This window comes from Peromyscus maniculatus, chromosome 6, assembly GCF_049852395.1.
Source record: "Peromyscus maniculatus bairdii isolate BWxNUB_F1_BW_parent chromosome 6, HU_Pman_BW_mat_3.1, whole genome shotgun sequence".
Taxonomy (NCBI): Eukaryota; Metazoa; Chordata; class Mammalia; order Rodentia; family Cricetidae; genus Peromyscus; species Peromyscus maniculatus.
The window spans coordinates 76,398,451-76,413,530 of NC_134857.1; the positions used below are offsets into that span (position 1 = coordinate 76,398,451).

At 50.3% G+C, this 15,080-nt stretch overlaps 3 non-coding genes across 3 annotated transcripts; all 3 read left to right on the forward strand.

The window, feature by feature from the left end:
* Positions 1 to 2,040: 2,040 nt before the first annotated feature.
* Positions 2,041 to 2,112, forward strand: Trnae-uuc (transfer RNA glutamic acid (anticodon UUC)). The gene has a single exon. It is a non-coding gene; the product is annotated as a tRNA-Glu (tRNA).
* A 9,488-nt stretch (positions 2,113 to 11,600) lies between these two features.
* On the forward strand, positions 11,601 to 11,672 carry Trnae-uuc (transfer RNA glutamic acid (anticodon UUC)). The gene has a single exon. It is a non-coding gene; the product is annotated as a tRNA-Glu (tRNA).
* Positions 11,673 to 13,166: 1,494 nt separating this feature from the next.
* Trnah-gug (transfer RNA histidin (anticodon GUG)) lies at positions 13,167 to 13,238 on the forward strand. The gene has a single exon. It is a non-coding gene; the product is annotated as a tRNA-His (tRNA).
* Positions 13,239 to 15,080: the final 1,842 nt, after the last annotated feature.

A 15,080-nucleotide genomic window follows, 5' to 3' on the forward strand; every position in this document is an offset into this window, starting at 1 on the left:
GATTGAGCTAGGCCCACCTGTCACCTTAATTATAAATGTTTCTGTACTGCCTGTTCCAGGAAAAGACACCCATGCTTTGTTTCAAGAGGTTGTTATGACCACCTTGTTCCGACCACCTTGTTACGGCTGCCTGTAACCATGCCTTGTTCCAGAAGGTTTTCATAACCAACGTGTTATGTTTGTAGTCTGTTTCTGTCGCCGCCCCTTTGCCCTTTATTTGTCTTCCAAAATCCCCATTTGGAAACCTGAGCTATAAATAAATTATCTTCCCCATGTCTAGGGCTGAGCTCTTGAACCCCACCTTAATCTTGCTTCAACTTGGCTCTTTGGGTCGGTGGTCTTTCTCCAAGCGCTTGTAGGATTTACACTGTAGAAAATCACCAAGGTGTAACTGGGTATTATTCATAGGCCAGAGCAGTGGAAATCCCTGTGGGCCGAGGACTATTCAGGCCGCGGATGTGAGGAATAGGACGGGGTCCGAGGTTCTCGCAGCTGGAAGAGCTCATCGGTGGAAAAGTTCCAGGACGCCGGCGTCCGCAGTTCCCATCTGGTCCCCCTCCGCCGAGGACCCCAAACGGCCGCCCGGGGTCCACAGTCATAGGCGGCCGCGCTTACCCTGGGTTCAGACGTTGGGGCCCGGTGGCTTCTGCAGCGGTGGGAGCCCAGGAGTCAGCGGGGAAGCTTGGTGCAAGCGTGAGTCCTCTTCGTTCTGGAACAGGAAACACTCGCGACAGTGGGGACCTCAGGCTAGGGCGGGAGTCCCTAGAGACGGTATTGCCAGGAGGAGGAAGGGCGGGTTCCTCGGGTGCCCACCCAGGGTCCATCGGGGCCACAGTCTCCTGGTCTGGAAAGATCGTCAGGCCTCTGGCGCATGCTTCCCCTGGTGAGCACTTTCTGCCTTGGAAGACCTTGGACAGCAGTGGCAGGAGCTTTGCGGGCAGCCAGAGCGCACAAGACTCTCCTGGTGACAATGCAGCACGGCTGGTTCTCCTCACGCCTTAGCAGTTTTCCATGTTGGCCAAGCTCTCTGGGCAGGACCTTGTTCGCTATCCCACCAGTTACAGTCGCTCAAAAGACGACTTTCTGGGCCGTGGTGGGGCACGCCTTTAATCACGACACTCGGGAGGCAGAGGAAGGCGGAGCGCGGTGAGCTGGAGGACCAACTTGGTATACAAGGAGCGTTCCAGACCGGTCAGGGCTACAGAGAGACACGTGTGTCGAAAACAGAATAGAACAATTTTCTAAAAGAGACAAAGATAGAAGAGACAGGATGAGAGAGGAAAGGGAATGTGAAGGTCGAAGATCACTGAGATGAGTTGCAGAGGCCTTCCTCACCTCCAGCAATCTGCTCTCCGCTGGGATCCATCTGGCTTCCCGCTGTGATGTGAGCTAGAAACCCGGGCGCAGCACCCCGAGCCCTTCCCCTCAGCGATAGATCCAGAAACCCACCACTTTCACCTCCGCCTAAATCCACCCAGGCTGAACAGGGTCTGAAAATCAAGAGTCTTCCTCCTGAAGTCCATTCGCCTTGATCTCACCCTGACCACAGCTGGAGCACAGCTGCAGGGCGGGCTGACTGGAGCCGCAGAGAAACCAGCACAGTGGGAGAGACGACCCCGGTCAGTCCCTGGAGGTCTTCGGGTGCGTGTCCGCTGGGGTGGTGGAGGAGGGAGGGGAGGAAAAGCAGCCCCTCCCTGCGGGAGCGTCCCGGGAGCCGGTTCCCGTGATGGGGACCAGGAGGACTCGCCGGCTCCCCGCGTGCGAGCCAACCCGACAGTTGGAACCCGGAGCTCAGAGGAAGAGAGAGATGCGCCATCCTGGCGCACTTGGTGCGAGGGCTGGAGTGGAGTGGGGTCCCATGCGCTCTCCTGTCTGCTGGTTTCAGAGGCTGACCATTCCCCAGGCTGTAGAGGGGAGAGAAGATGATGGCCTGGACCGGAGGAGCGGGCTCAGAGCTTGGCTCGCCCGCCGCCTTGGAAAGCGAGTAGGGTTTCCTCCTGGGAGTTTCCTTCAAGAGGTCAATGGAAAACATTTTGTACATCCCTGGTGGTCTAGTGGCTAGGATTCGGCGCTTTCACCGCCGCGGCCCGGGTTCGATTCCCGGTCAGGGAATATCTTTTTAGCAGCCTCTCATTTCCGCCGTCCTCCTTCAGCCCTGCCTTGGACTCAGAAGACCCCAGAAGACTTCCAATAAGGACATTCTTGTGGGCTCATCCAGAGAGGTCTTGGATGAGTTCGAGATAAAGGTGATTGAGAGGGTGTAGTGGGGGACATTAGTTCCAACTGTTCTTTCTCAGAGGAGAAAAACAAAACCTCGGAAGCACTCAAAAGTTGGGACGACAGTGACTGTTCCTTCCCATAAACTCCCGACTTAGCATCTTCCCACTCCGGAGTCCTGCCCATTGTTATGTGCGCCATCCTTGGAGAGCAATTCCCACACATCAGGACCTCTTGGTTGGGGTACAGTGGCTCCTCTCCCTTGTCAGGGTCAGCGCCTGGAAGACCGGGGGAAGGCTGGGTCCTCCTAGGGAAGCCCCTCTTGTCCTTCGGAACCCAACACCGTCGTGGTCCAGGTCTTAGAGAAGCTTCAGGTAGAGGCCATTTGGGTTTTCCTGGACAGCCCAGGCCAAGCTTGTCCAACTCAGGTTTGTAGCCCTGAATGTCCTCATTTTGCCATCTTGATAGCGTTAGCCCTCCCTGCTCTCCCTGGTTGCTCTGGATGTGCCTTGTGTATCCTGGGCTGCCCTGGAACTCACTATGTAGCTGAGGATGACCCTCAACTCCTTCCCCACCTTCCGGGTGCCAAGACAGATGTGTGCCATCAGATCTTGCCCTCCAGTGGGGTCTTGGATCATCATGAGCTCTACCACATCCCATGTAAAGGGAGACCTCAGGGAATCGACGTTTGCCCTCTGCTCCTTCCTGCCTCTGTGTGTACTGTGGTTTTCTGGCAGGGCTAAGAGGTGTGGACAGAGCCAGCGTGGTGGTGCACACCTTTGATCCCAGCACTTGGGAGTCAGACCAGGCAGAAATATGGGAGTTTGAGGCCAGACTGGTTTACAGAGTGAGTTTCAGGACACCCAGGGCTATGTAGAGAGACCTTGTTTCGGGGAAAAAAAAAAAAAAAACCCAAGAGCCTTCTTCCATTGTTGGCAGAGTAACAGAAAGTGGAAAATGAATAAAAGAAGGGGAATAAGGTTTCTAGAATTGTCTGGTTAGGGGCTGCCCTTTTGATTTGTCCTGGCCTGACCTTGAACTGATCTCATCTCTTGTTTGTGTCCAGGCAGGCAGATGTGTGGCAGGTTTTTCAAGTTCCTCTCCTGGATGTACACTTAACATGCTTCTGTTTCCAGGGTCTGAGTGGAGCCCAAGGCTGTCACTGGTGAGCCTTTCCCCTTTGCGTGACCATCCTCGCCCAGTCTCTAACTTTGGGGACCTGGGTGTCATCTGTAAGAAAAGAAAGGGGAGCTGGAGAGATGGCTCAGCAGTTAAGAGCAAGAGCTGCTCTTGCAGAGGTCCCAAGGTCAGTTCTCAGCATCTATATAGGCAGCTCACAACTGCTCTAACTCCAGGCAAGATGCATCTGAGATGCCCCTTAGCACTCATACTAAGAAAACAATAGGTGGTGGCGCACACCTTTAATCCCAGCACTTGAGGGCAGAGTTCGAGGCCAGCCTGTTCTACAGAGCAAGATCCAGGACAGGCACCAAAACTAAAAAAAAAAAAAAAAAAAAAAAGAAAACAATAAAGCAAGTTGATAGTAAAGATATATTTTTAGCTTCTCTAAACACTTCAAAAAATTTAATACTTGATGGTGTGAATCTGTGTTCTAGTTTCAATTAAATGACTCTTTGGCTGCACCATACCATTGTCATGATGCTGGCCTAGGATCTATCCTATTGTGATTTCTAGATTTCCTAATTTTGTAGAACTTGTTGGTGGCATTGTATCATAGCTTACAGAAGCCCTGGCCTTATTTCCAATTATCTCAAATTCCTGATTATGCTGAACTTGCTAAATTTTCGGTATCAGTTTTACCTGTCAAAGGTAAGCTGGGTGTGTGTGTCAGTGGTGGAACACATGTTTGGTATGTGTGAGGTCCTGGCTTGAACCCTCAACCTCCCGCTCCCCTGAAGAAGCAAAACAAATCGGTGAATATTTTAGTTTTGTTGATGCCAAAAACACAGCTCTTAGGCAGTGAGAGGTAGTTTAATCTGACTGCGGCATGGGGCAGGGATACAGATTTCAGTCACTCCGGGCACCATGTCCCAGTGTAGTAACAGTTTCATGAAGTATTTATAATGACCAAATGAAGAAAGTCACAAAATCAGGGTTCTTGCCCAACATCAGGTAGGTGGGTTACAGCGAGGAAGAAAGTGTCTCTCTAGGCCCCAAATTCTGTCTGATGATGTGCTCAGCACAGGACCGGTGAAAGATGGGAATCTGCTTATACATTCCCAAAACGATTTTACCTGCCAGTCACAAGGATATCAGATCATACATAGTGCCAGGCAATAAATGATTTTTAAGGGAGAGGCTAAAGAGATAGCCCAGAGTAACTTGGCTTGGACCTGCAATGTTCTGGGTCTGTGCAATCTGAGCATTCTCATCAGTCAGTCATAGGACCTTTAACACAGGCACAGCTTTTTTTTTTTTGGGGGGGGGGCTTCAATTCATACTTTCAATGAAGATTTAAATTTATATAATATTAAAATTATGAGTCAGGTAGGTCAAATATACTTTGTATTTAAAATCAAAATCACTTAAACCAAGATTATTTTGCATCGGGCGGTGGTGGCGCACGCCTTTAATCCCAGCACTCAGGAGGCAGAGGCAGGTGGATCTCTGTGAGTTTGAGGCCAGCCTGGGCTACAGAGTGAGTTCCAGGAAAAAGCACCAAAGCTACAAAGAGAAACCTTGGGGGGGGGGGAGTTTATCTTATTATTCTGGAGAGCATAGTGATTCCATCAACTTACCAGCAATTTCTACATACATTTTTCTAGGAATCACCTAATACATGATTCCCATATGCAGTTCTTAATTACATGGCAGCTCACCTGGCACGCTGAATACCTGTACTATTTTTCACAGACACTAAGTCACACTGATTGATGTGTGTCTTTGACACCTAACCAATGTAATACACGTTATCAGTCACCCTCAGAAGTTGGGAAGCTTGAGCAATGTCTGTCCCAGGAACTGAAGAAGAGTTCCCAAGGCCTCCTGGTCTCTCAGTGCTTACTCATTTAAAAGACCAATTCCTTGCTTTTGAACATGCCACTTAGGTTTTTCTGTGCTTGTGAAGGAGCAAAAGTTGCTAACTTTGGTTCAACTCTGGAAAGTAATATGGATTCCTAGTATAAATGAAGTTATGGAACGTACTTGGGAAAGTTGAAATAACGAAAGATAAAGCAGACCAGGTACCAGGAAATATCAGGCCAAGAGGACACAAGACTGTCTTGTCCATTTGTAAATAAACTTGATTTGATTCTTTATTATTATTGCAACGGGGTCTTGTAACATAGTTCAGGCTGGTTCCAACTGGAGAGCCGGCCATCCGGGATTCCAGGATGCACAGCACACCTGGCCAGCACACTGACTCTGAGGCAGCCTGCCAAACCCTATCACTTTCATGCTAGCAGCTGTAGTTTTCATGGAGAGGGAGGACCCAGTCCTAAAGCATTTCCAGATTCATCCTGCCACGAGCTGCCTTGTGTCTATTCTTCACTTGGGATTGGTCCCTTTGTTGTCAAAGACAGCTCGCTTTCCTGTCTCTACCAATCTGAATTCTTTTTGTTTGTTGGTTCATTTTGTTTTTTGAGATAGGATTTCACTATGTAGCCCTAGCTAATCTGGAATTCCTAAGTAGACCAGGCTGATCTCGAATTCATAGCGATCCACCTTCCTGGTTTCTGAGTGCTGGGATAAAAGGCATGAGCTCAGCTCCAATCTAATTTTTTTTTTTATTTTAGCCCAAGTTCAGTAAATTTATTTTGTCAAAAACAATTGGTATCTTGAGCATTACTGAGCCAACAGGACATCAAAATAAAAAGTTGTCTAAAGTTTTTTAACAAACCTGTAGTGGGTAGCTTCCAGCTTGCATCTGGAAGTTCCAACCCCCATTGAGACTCTGGCAACTGTCACGCCTACGAGGCGGGGCCAGTGGAGGCGCCTGGAGACCTGAGAGCTGGATGGGCCAGTGCTCTCTGGGTTCCAGGACCCTGAAAGGTGGAAGTGGACCGAGCAGAGATCCAGAACACGGCTGGACCCACTACACAAACCACTGATGCAATAATCTCCACTCAAAATCTAAGACACAGGAGCACACTGGAGCTTGCCTAAAAGTGTGTTGCCTGAGTGGCATCTATTATCTTCTCTAATAAACTCCTTTATCTCTTAAAGAATTTGCTCCTCTTCCTCTCATAAAGATCTACTCCTACAAAGAATCGTGACCACCTTCGGTACATATAGAAGATGCAACTTAATGCTTGGGATGTTTATCAACTGAATTATTAGACTTCTACCAGCCATTCAGCTGCATTCTATGACACACACATTTTTATTAACATCTCATGACCCTGAGAAGTTTCAGAGCAGGACGTGGATAGCTGCAGCTGCCCCGCCCCCCCCCCCTCCCGAGGAGACAGACTCTATCTTCAGCTGAGGAATGATTTCATCCTCAGTGTTGCCACTGCCTGCTTCTAGAAAACAGATGATCAGGTCTAGTTCAGTTTGATTTCAGTCTCCTAAAATGACATGGACCACATGTAACCATTGCTGCTTGACAAAGTTCCAGCATTTCCACATTGCAGACCACACTTCTCCAGCACCTTTATACTTTCATTTTCAGTGATTCTCAATATTAATGCCTTTCCCTTTGGGAAATTTTGTGTGGGCTTTGGCAAAGGATAAAAATGTGTACAATGGCAGCCTCTCTAAACAAAATAATTCTTTGGGAAAAAAAATCCCTGCCACCATGGAACCATTGTGACCCCCCTAATTACACCAAGAATAGTTAAGTTAGAGATTTTTACTAGATACACCTGATCCCAAGGATGAATTGCCTACAATTCAGACCCAGAACCTGAGGCCCTTAACGGCAAGAGATCAGTTAATAAACATAGAGAAATCAGAATGATACGGTATAATGGGAAGAGTACAACATCAGGACCTTCCCTTTGGGGAGCGTCATGAAGGGAACAGACCCAATACTAAGACTAGGAAAGTTCCTGCTTGCTAAAGCAGTTCTCCTTATCTGGCCAGGGGAACTTGTGGCCCTTTCATTAACATATATCTGGTGCCTGTTGTCAAGGTCAAGGCTAGCTTCCTCAATCCCTGATTTCAAACCAGACCCCAGCTCTCACGCCCCTCATCGCCTGTTTAATCCTGTGCACAGCTATAGAGTAATAAAGGGTGTAGTCTTATTTCAATTAAATGCTGCTGGCAGCCATCCTGAATCACCCTCAGATGACGTCTGTCTCCTCCTCCTGCCCCTCCCCCTCTCCACACATCCTCTTTGGGACCGGAATGCCAGCCTCCACCCCCACTGAAGCAGGTCTTTGGACTAAAACAGTTTGTGAGGCAAACCCAGGGCAGTACTGTCTAACTGGTCCCTGTTGGACACTTTAAGGGGATCTGAGAGATCCAGCTTCAGAAATTCCCGTGCGTAGAGTAGAGAGGGTCTGTTCAATCAGGTGTTTGCCTCCCTGAGAGCGATCTGAAGACAGTGTAAGCTTGCTCCGTGGGAGAATGAAGTGCTCCTTGAGATGGGAAAGCTCTGACCCAGGCCTCCTTAAGCCTTCCAGACTCAAGCCTATGCATATATTCATGTGTCATATTTTCTAAAGGCTGGATCTCATCGAAGGAAGCCAAAGCAGGACTATGGAGAACCAGGACTTGCTCAGCTGGCTTACTTTTCATTCTTTCTTTTGCTTTTTATTCTATCTATCTATCTATCTATCTATCTATCTATCTATCTATCTATCTATCTGAGACAGGGTCTCACTAGGCAGCCCCAGCTGTTCTGGAACTCACAACTCACAGAGATTCACCTTCCTCTACCTTCCGAGTGCTGGGATGAAAGGTGTGTTGGCACCCACCACATCCCTCTGAGGCATTTTCCTGATTGAGGTTCTTCTTCTCAGATAACTCTAGCTTGTGTCAAAAATACTAACTAGGACAAACCAGTCATGTTCTCGGTGGCCACAAGACATAGCTAGTTGTCTGTTGATATTGGTACATTCATGTCGGGAGCCATGCAGTCTAGTTTCAGACCAGTGTATGAGTGCTTGTCCATACTGTCAACTGGTCTCCAGATGAGGAAAAGCCTAAAGGGACAGTCTCACTGGGCAAGGACCAGGGGACTTCAGAACAGCACACAATACTGCTGGGACCACGCGGCCTGCACACTCTTCTCTCCCAATATTTATGATTCTCTTGGTGGTTTTTGTCAGTCACACATGGGGACAGATGTGATCATTCCTGGAAACTCCATTTTTTTCTCGAACATTTCCCCTCTAAAATTCACTGGGAGCTGATGCTTCTCGGGTTTCTCTTCTGGGGAAGCCAGCTGTCACTCCAGACCCCAGAAGCTGTCCTTATTTAGTGCTGACAGGATCGGAGGCAGATCACTCCTATTTCTGTAAAAATGCTTTAAGTTTTGAACGATACTGTTCTTAAAAATGTGTGTCCACGTTTGTTATCATCTAGTTTTGTAAAGACAGGCTGTTCCTGGCTTGATAATTGGCCAAGCTAGCAAAATGGCGAGTGTTGTTTGGGGTTTAAAGATGTTTTGATGTCTGCGAGGACGTCCACCCTAAAAAGCGGGTGGGCCCTCTGTGCGCCCTCCCTCTTTCTGCTCTCTCCTTGTCTGTCCTCTCTCTCTTTCCCCCTCTCCCCCCTCTCTCCCAATAAAGCTCTAAAAGGTAAAAAAAAAAAAATGTTTTGATGTAAAAGTTGGGGGGAAAACATATTTGACATAATCATTTTTGCCAAAGGTTAAGATTGGAGGATGGGAAAATCTTGTTGGTTAGTATGGAAAAACGTGCTTCTTTTTGAAGTGTAAATAAAGACGGCAAGAGCTATTCGGGCCGGTCGCTTCGGTGAAACTCATGTGGTGGTCGGACAATTCATTTCTTCCCGCGGTCGCCCCTTCTCCGTCTCAGGACCTGAACACAGGCTTTGGAAAAATGCTCACCCCCCCCCCCCCCCCCGCAACCAGTCACTCCTGCAGCAAATACATGGCTGTAATAAGAAAGGTGTTGCCTTCAAAACGCAACCCCCCTGACAAAAGTTATGATGCTCCTGTATGTGGATTTTAAGAGTCAGAAAAGTTCATTCTGGGCAGAGATAACAGAAGACGATTGTATAACGGGACTTGCGGTCGGGATGACCAGAAAGGACCGGGACTTTCTGGGCTGTTGAAAATCAATGATCTGAACTAGGAGATGATGGGTCGCTTTGTCAAAATTCACCAGGCTAAACTAATTCTGTGCCTTTCAATCTGTATGAATTATACTTCAATCATTCGCTCACTGTGAGAAAAAAACAGTTGGGAAATGCCTTGACGTTTAATTTTCGTGTATTGATCAAGAGTATTTAAAATACCCTACTGAGTGAGAACTCCGATCTCATTTTTAACTTGGCCTAGAAATCGAATACCGCTCAAAGTATCTGAGATAACAAAACGAAAACAATACCAATACCCCAAAACCGGACCTGGCCACACCATGGCATTAAAGCACTTTGCAGCGAGACAGAGAGACAAAACCAAATTCTCCTGTTTCCTGGGCCTTGGGTGTGCGCAGTTTACATTTTCGTTCTTCTGCCTCGGTAGTCCTAGGCAAGGCTTGCGCTGTGGTCGCCGGTAAGTGGACTGGGGGTTGGGAGGTGACAGAAAAGCGCAGTCGCTCGGTGGAAGCCCATTCCACGTCTCGGATTCCAACAGCAGTTGCAGCGTCAACACGCAAATTACTAGGAGCTCCGCAAGATCTTGCGGATCCGGGCACCTGGGCAAGCATGGACCGCGTGCAGTTCGTGAGTTTAAAAGTCCAGACAGGTCAGGGGCTCCGTCGCTCCTTCACCTGCTGGCCCTTCTGCCCTCCTCTCGCTAGCCTTCCGCACCCACAGAAACCCACTCTCGAAGGCTCGCCAGCCACCGATCTCCTCACGTCTGGGGTTCAGGCTCCACCGGTTCCTGCCGAGTTCTATCCTCGCGTTGCGCTCCCCTCTTCCTCCTCCCCACTCCCACCCGCCCCTCCTCTCTGAGAGCCAGGACCCGACCCTCAGCCTTTTCCATGATCGCTGCCCAGGCCGGGAGCGGCGCCAAGGTCCCCCGCCCCACCCCACCCCAGACTCAGCACCCACTCGAGTGCTCTGGATCTGCGAAGGATAAGACCCCAAAGCGCACGCGGTTTCCTTGCCCAGTCCTGTTGGGGGCCCGGGTGGAGCCCCCGTCGGCTTGGAGCTCCGGGCAGCCTGGTGATGTCGGGGTGGTGTCGGATCCCAGCGCCTAGGAAGAGCCCAGGGGAGCGCGAGGCTCATCCACTTTGGGAGACTAAATAGTCATCACTGGGTCCTTATTTACAGTCTCTTCCGAAATAGTTGTTCCTGGCTGACATCTCGAGTTTGTGTTGAATTGCTGGGCAATATTTTTGTTTCTTCCGAAATAGTTATTCCTGGCTGACATCCCGAGCTTGTGTTGAATCGCAGAGCTGTGTTTTTGTTTGTCAGCGTGTAACCCTGGCTGGCCTAGAACTCACTGCGCTGACCAAGTGAGGCTTGGTCACAGGCTAAGTGAGGACCAGACAGCCGCCTCGAGGGCTTCTCTGCTGGCGTTAAAGGCGCGAGGCACCGTCTCTTCACCATTCTCTTGAGTCAATTCTATGAAAGAGACATGGAAGGAAGACAGAGGAGGCAAAAGGAAAGGAAATGGGAACGAAAAGCGACGGAACGCGGCCGGAGGTGCGGTCTCAAGACCCTGTCTTAAAAAAAAAAAAAAATCTGAAAGGAAGAGACGGGGAAAGGAGCCAGGTAGGGAGAGGAGTGTGCAGAGGCGAGGGTGGAGGAGGGCAACAGGACCTGCGGTCACAAACACACAGGGTTTTCCACCCGCAGCTTCCCACGATCCGGGGAATCCACGTGGCTTAGAGACAGAGACCAGGACGCTGCAGCCCGAGCCCTTCCCCTCCGCCTAAATCCCTCCAGGATCTGAAAATCGAGAGTCTTCCTCCTGAAGGACATTCGCCTTGATCTCACCCTGAGCACAGCTGGAGCACAGCTGGACCTGGAGGACTCGCTGGCTCGCCGCACGCTGAGTCAACCCGACAGTTTACCCTCCAGGAACCCGGAGCTCAGAGGAAGAGAGAGATGCGCCATCCTGGCGCGCTTGGTGCGAGGGCTGGAGTGGAGTGGGGTCCCATGCGCTGTCCTGTCTGCTGGTTTCAGAGGCTGACCATTCCCCAGGCTGTAAAGGGGAGAGAAGATGATGGCCTGGACCAGAGGAGCGGGCTCAGAGCTTGGCTCGCCCGCCGCCTTGGAAAGCGAGTAGGGTTTCCTCCTGGGAGTTTCCTTCAAGAGGTCAATGGAGAGCACTTTGTACATCCCTGGTGGTCTAGTGGCTAGGATTCGGCGCTTTCACCGCCGCGGCCCGGGTTCGATTCCCGGTCAGGGGATATCTTTTTAGCAGCCTCTCATTTCCACGGTCCTCCTTCAGCACTGCTCCGAGGCACAGGAGCCCTGCCTTGGACTCAGAAGACCACAGAAGACTTCCAATAAGCACGTTCTTGTGGGCTCATCCAGAGAGGTCTTTGCGGGGTTGAGAGGGGGGAAGTGGGGGACATTAGTTCCAACTGTTCTTTCTCAGAGAAGGAAAACGAAACCTCCCAAGCACTCAAAAGTTGGGACAACAGTGACTGTTCCTTCCTATAAACTCCCTACCTAGCATCTTCCCACTCCGGAGTCCTGCCCGTTGTCATGTGCGCCATCCTTGGAGAGCAATTCCCACACATCAGGACCTCTTGGTTGGGCTACAGTGGCTCCTCTCCCTTGTCAGGGTCAGCGCCTGGAAGACCAGGGGAAGGCTGGGTCCTCCTAGGGACGCCTCTCTTGTCCCTCGGAACCCAACACCCACGCGGTCCAGGTCTTAGAGAAGCTTCAGGTAGAGACCGTTTGGGTTTTCCTGGACAGCCCAGGCCCAGCTTGTCCAGTGCGGCTGTTTTAGTCACGGTTTCTATTGCTCCGATGTAACACCGTGACCGAAGCAACTGGAGGAGGGAAGGGTTTATCTGGCTTACACTTCCACACTGTAGTCCATCCTCGAAGGAAGTCAGGAGCGCACACAGGGCAGGAACCTGGAGGCCGGAGCTGGTGCAGAGGCCGCGCACGGGTGCTGCGTACTGAGCTCGGCTTGCCCAGCCTGCTTTCTTATAGAGCCTGGGACCACAACGGGCCGCGCTCTCCCGCGTCCATCACTAATGAAGAAAATGCCCTACAGGTCTGCCTACAGCCCAGCCTCACGGAGGCACTTTCCTAATTGAGGGTCCCTCCTCTCCGGTGACTACAGCCTGGGTCGATGACACTTCCTAGCACAGGCTCTGATGGTGATTTATAATTAGTTTGCCGTCCTAACGGCATCGGCCGCCCTCACACTCACCCCGGTCTTTGTGGCGGCCTTTTGATTTAGTGGCTGCTGCTTCCGCCTCCTCTTCCTCCTCCTCCCTCCTCTTTCTCTTTCTTGACAGTATGCCAGACTCCTCCCTGGCACTCACTTTGTACCCGAGGATGACCTTCAACTCCTGATCCTGTTGCCTTTTACCTCCCGAGCGCTGGGATTACGGGTGTGAGTTACTATGCCCGCTCTGCACTGGAATATCGGGTCAACCTGAACTCTCTACCTTGATTCCACAGTCAGCAGCTGCTCTCACCACTCGACCGAGGCGCAGACGCGTGCCCTCCGCGCCGCTCCCAACGCACCAGGAAGAAATCCCTTCTGCGGGGCAGGAGGTTCCGAAAACCTGCAGAGACCCGTCCGCGCCGGCGCTGGGCTGCGCCCCACTGGGGCTCCGGCGGGAACAGACAGAGAGCAGGGCACGTCTGGGCGGATCGGGACTGAGGCTCAGTCAACTGCGTCAGCGCCAGCAGCGTCCTCACCGCTCGGTCGGTGGCTCGCCGTGATCGTATAGTGGTTAGTACTCTGCGTTGTGGCCGCAGCAACCTCGGTTCGAATCCGAGTCACGGCATATCGCCGTTCTACCCGGCGATCTTTTGCGTCCAGCTCATCTGCCGCCAGTGGGCCCGGGGAGCTCAGAGTCCCGCCCAGACTCTGGATGGGATCGCTGCCTTTGAGCAACTCACAAGAGCCCGTTTCCAGCATCGTCCAGGGATTCTCCCAGTTAAACAGGAACGAAAACTTAAATCTTTCAGCAGCTGTTCTGTGTTCTACTCCCCCGGTTTTTATGCTCACAGAAAAGGACTGAACCACATTTCCGTTAGAGTCAAATATACCACTGCTTTGATTTTGACAAACGTTATTTACACCCAGATCAGGTTACTATGAATTACTTTCCCACAGCAAGACCAGATAGATAGATAGATAGATAGATAGATAGATAGATAGATAGATAGAGAGACTGTGTGTGTCCTTACAAGCACACTGTGCATTCATCCAAAGGCCAGGGGCATACTAAGTACTTTTCTTCACCTTTGAGCTTGGTAAGTGTGACTACCCTGTTTGAACGAACACTGGGTGAAGAAGCGTTCCTGCTCTGTGACATGGGGAGAGGCATGCAAAACACACTCTGTGTACCCCACCCGAGTGCATAAGGCAGGTCTTGGAGCCTGGAACACTCACCTACAGATGAACAGCCCTCACCATCTGGTGCTAGACTTGACTCCTGTTATTTTAAGGCAGACTTTCACGCCGTAGTCCAAGCTACCCTCACAGAACTATAGCCCAGCCAATGGCCTGATCTCGCTGCCATCCTCTTTCCTCACTCAGCCTCCTAAGTGTTGTTGAGATCACAGGCGTGAGGCACCACACTCAGCCGACGATCGCCTTTCACAGGTAGGTGTCCCTGTCACACTCAGGGTGGTGTCTCTTTTGTTTCTCTTCCCTTTGGCAACACTGGAGGGCTCTGCCGCCTATAGCTAGCAAAATCTATGTTGCTGGGTCTTCTGTCTGAGTCATGGCGCCCTCTTCTGTTTGGTGCTGGAGTGTGTGTTTTCCTAGGTGAGCTCAAGACCTAGGAGAAACTGTGTGTGGTGTGCCGCGTGCGTGCGTGCGTGCGTGCGTGCGTGCGTGCGTGTGTGTGTGTGTGTGTGTGTGTGTGTGTTTGTATTTTCTGCTCTTGATGAAGGGCAACCTTTCATTCAGTTCCTGCCTTGAGTTCCTACCCTGAATTCCCTGGGTGATGGACTATAATCTGTAAGATAAAACAAACCCTTCCCTCCCCAAGTTGCTTTTGGTCATGATGTTTTATCACAGCAGTAGAAACCCGAACTAAGACCGTCAGCAAACATCTGTTTCAGAGAACTCGCCTTTACTCTGCATTGTCCCCAGGAGACGCATTAATGCAGCTAATACAAAAAAAAATTATTTCCAGAGGCTGGAGAGATGGCTCAGCGGTTAAGAGCACTGACTGCTCTTCCAGAGGACCCAGATTTTGAGTCCCAGAACCCACATGGCAGCTCACAGCCCTCCGTAACTCCACAGAGGATCTGATGCCTCTTCTGGCTTCTGTGAACACTGCACACACATTACACAAACATGCTTGCTGGCAAAATACTTATACAGAAAAATAAAAAACCAATAAACCTTTAAAAATTATTTCCAATTCAATTCAGTCACAGTATTTTAAGAAATGGGGGGGGGGACAGCCTAAAAAGGAATATTGCTAAAACTACAACATGGAGTGGGCAGCTTTTAGTTTAACCATATGGGCATTTCTTTCCTTCAGAACAAGGATATTATTCAAGGTCATTGTGTCAAGCAAGTTCTAGTTACTATATGAACACTCAGTTAATCATCCCCAGTACTTAGGAAGCAGAAGCAAGCCAATCTCTGAGTTCAAGGCCAGCCTGGT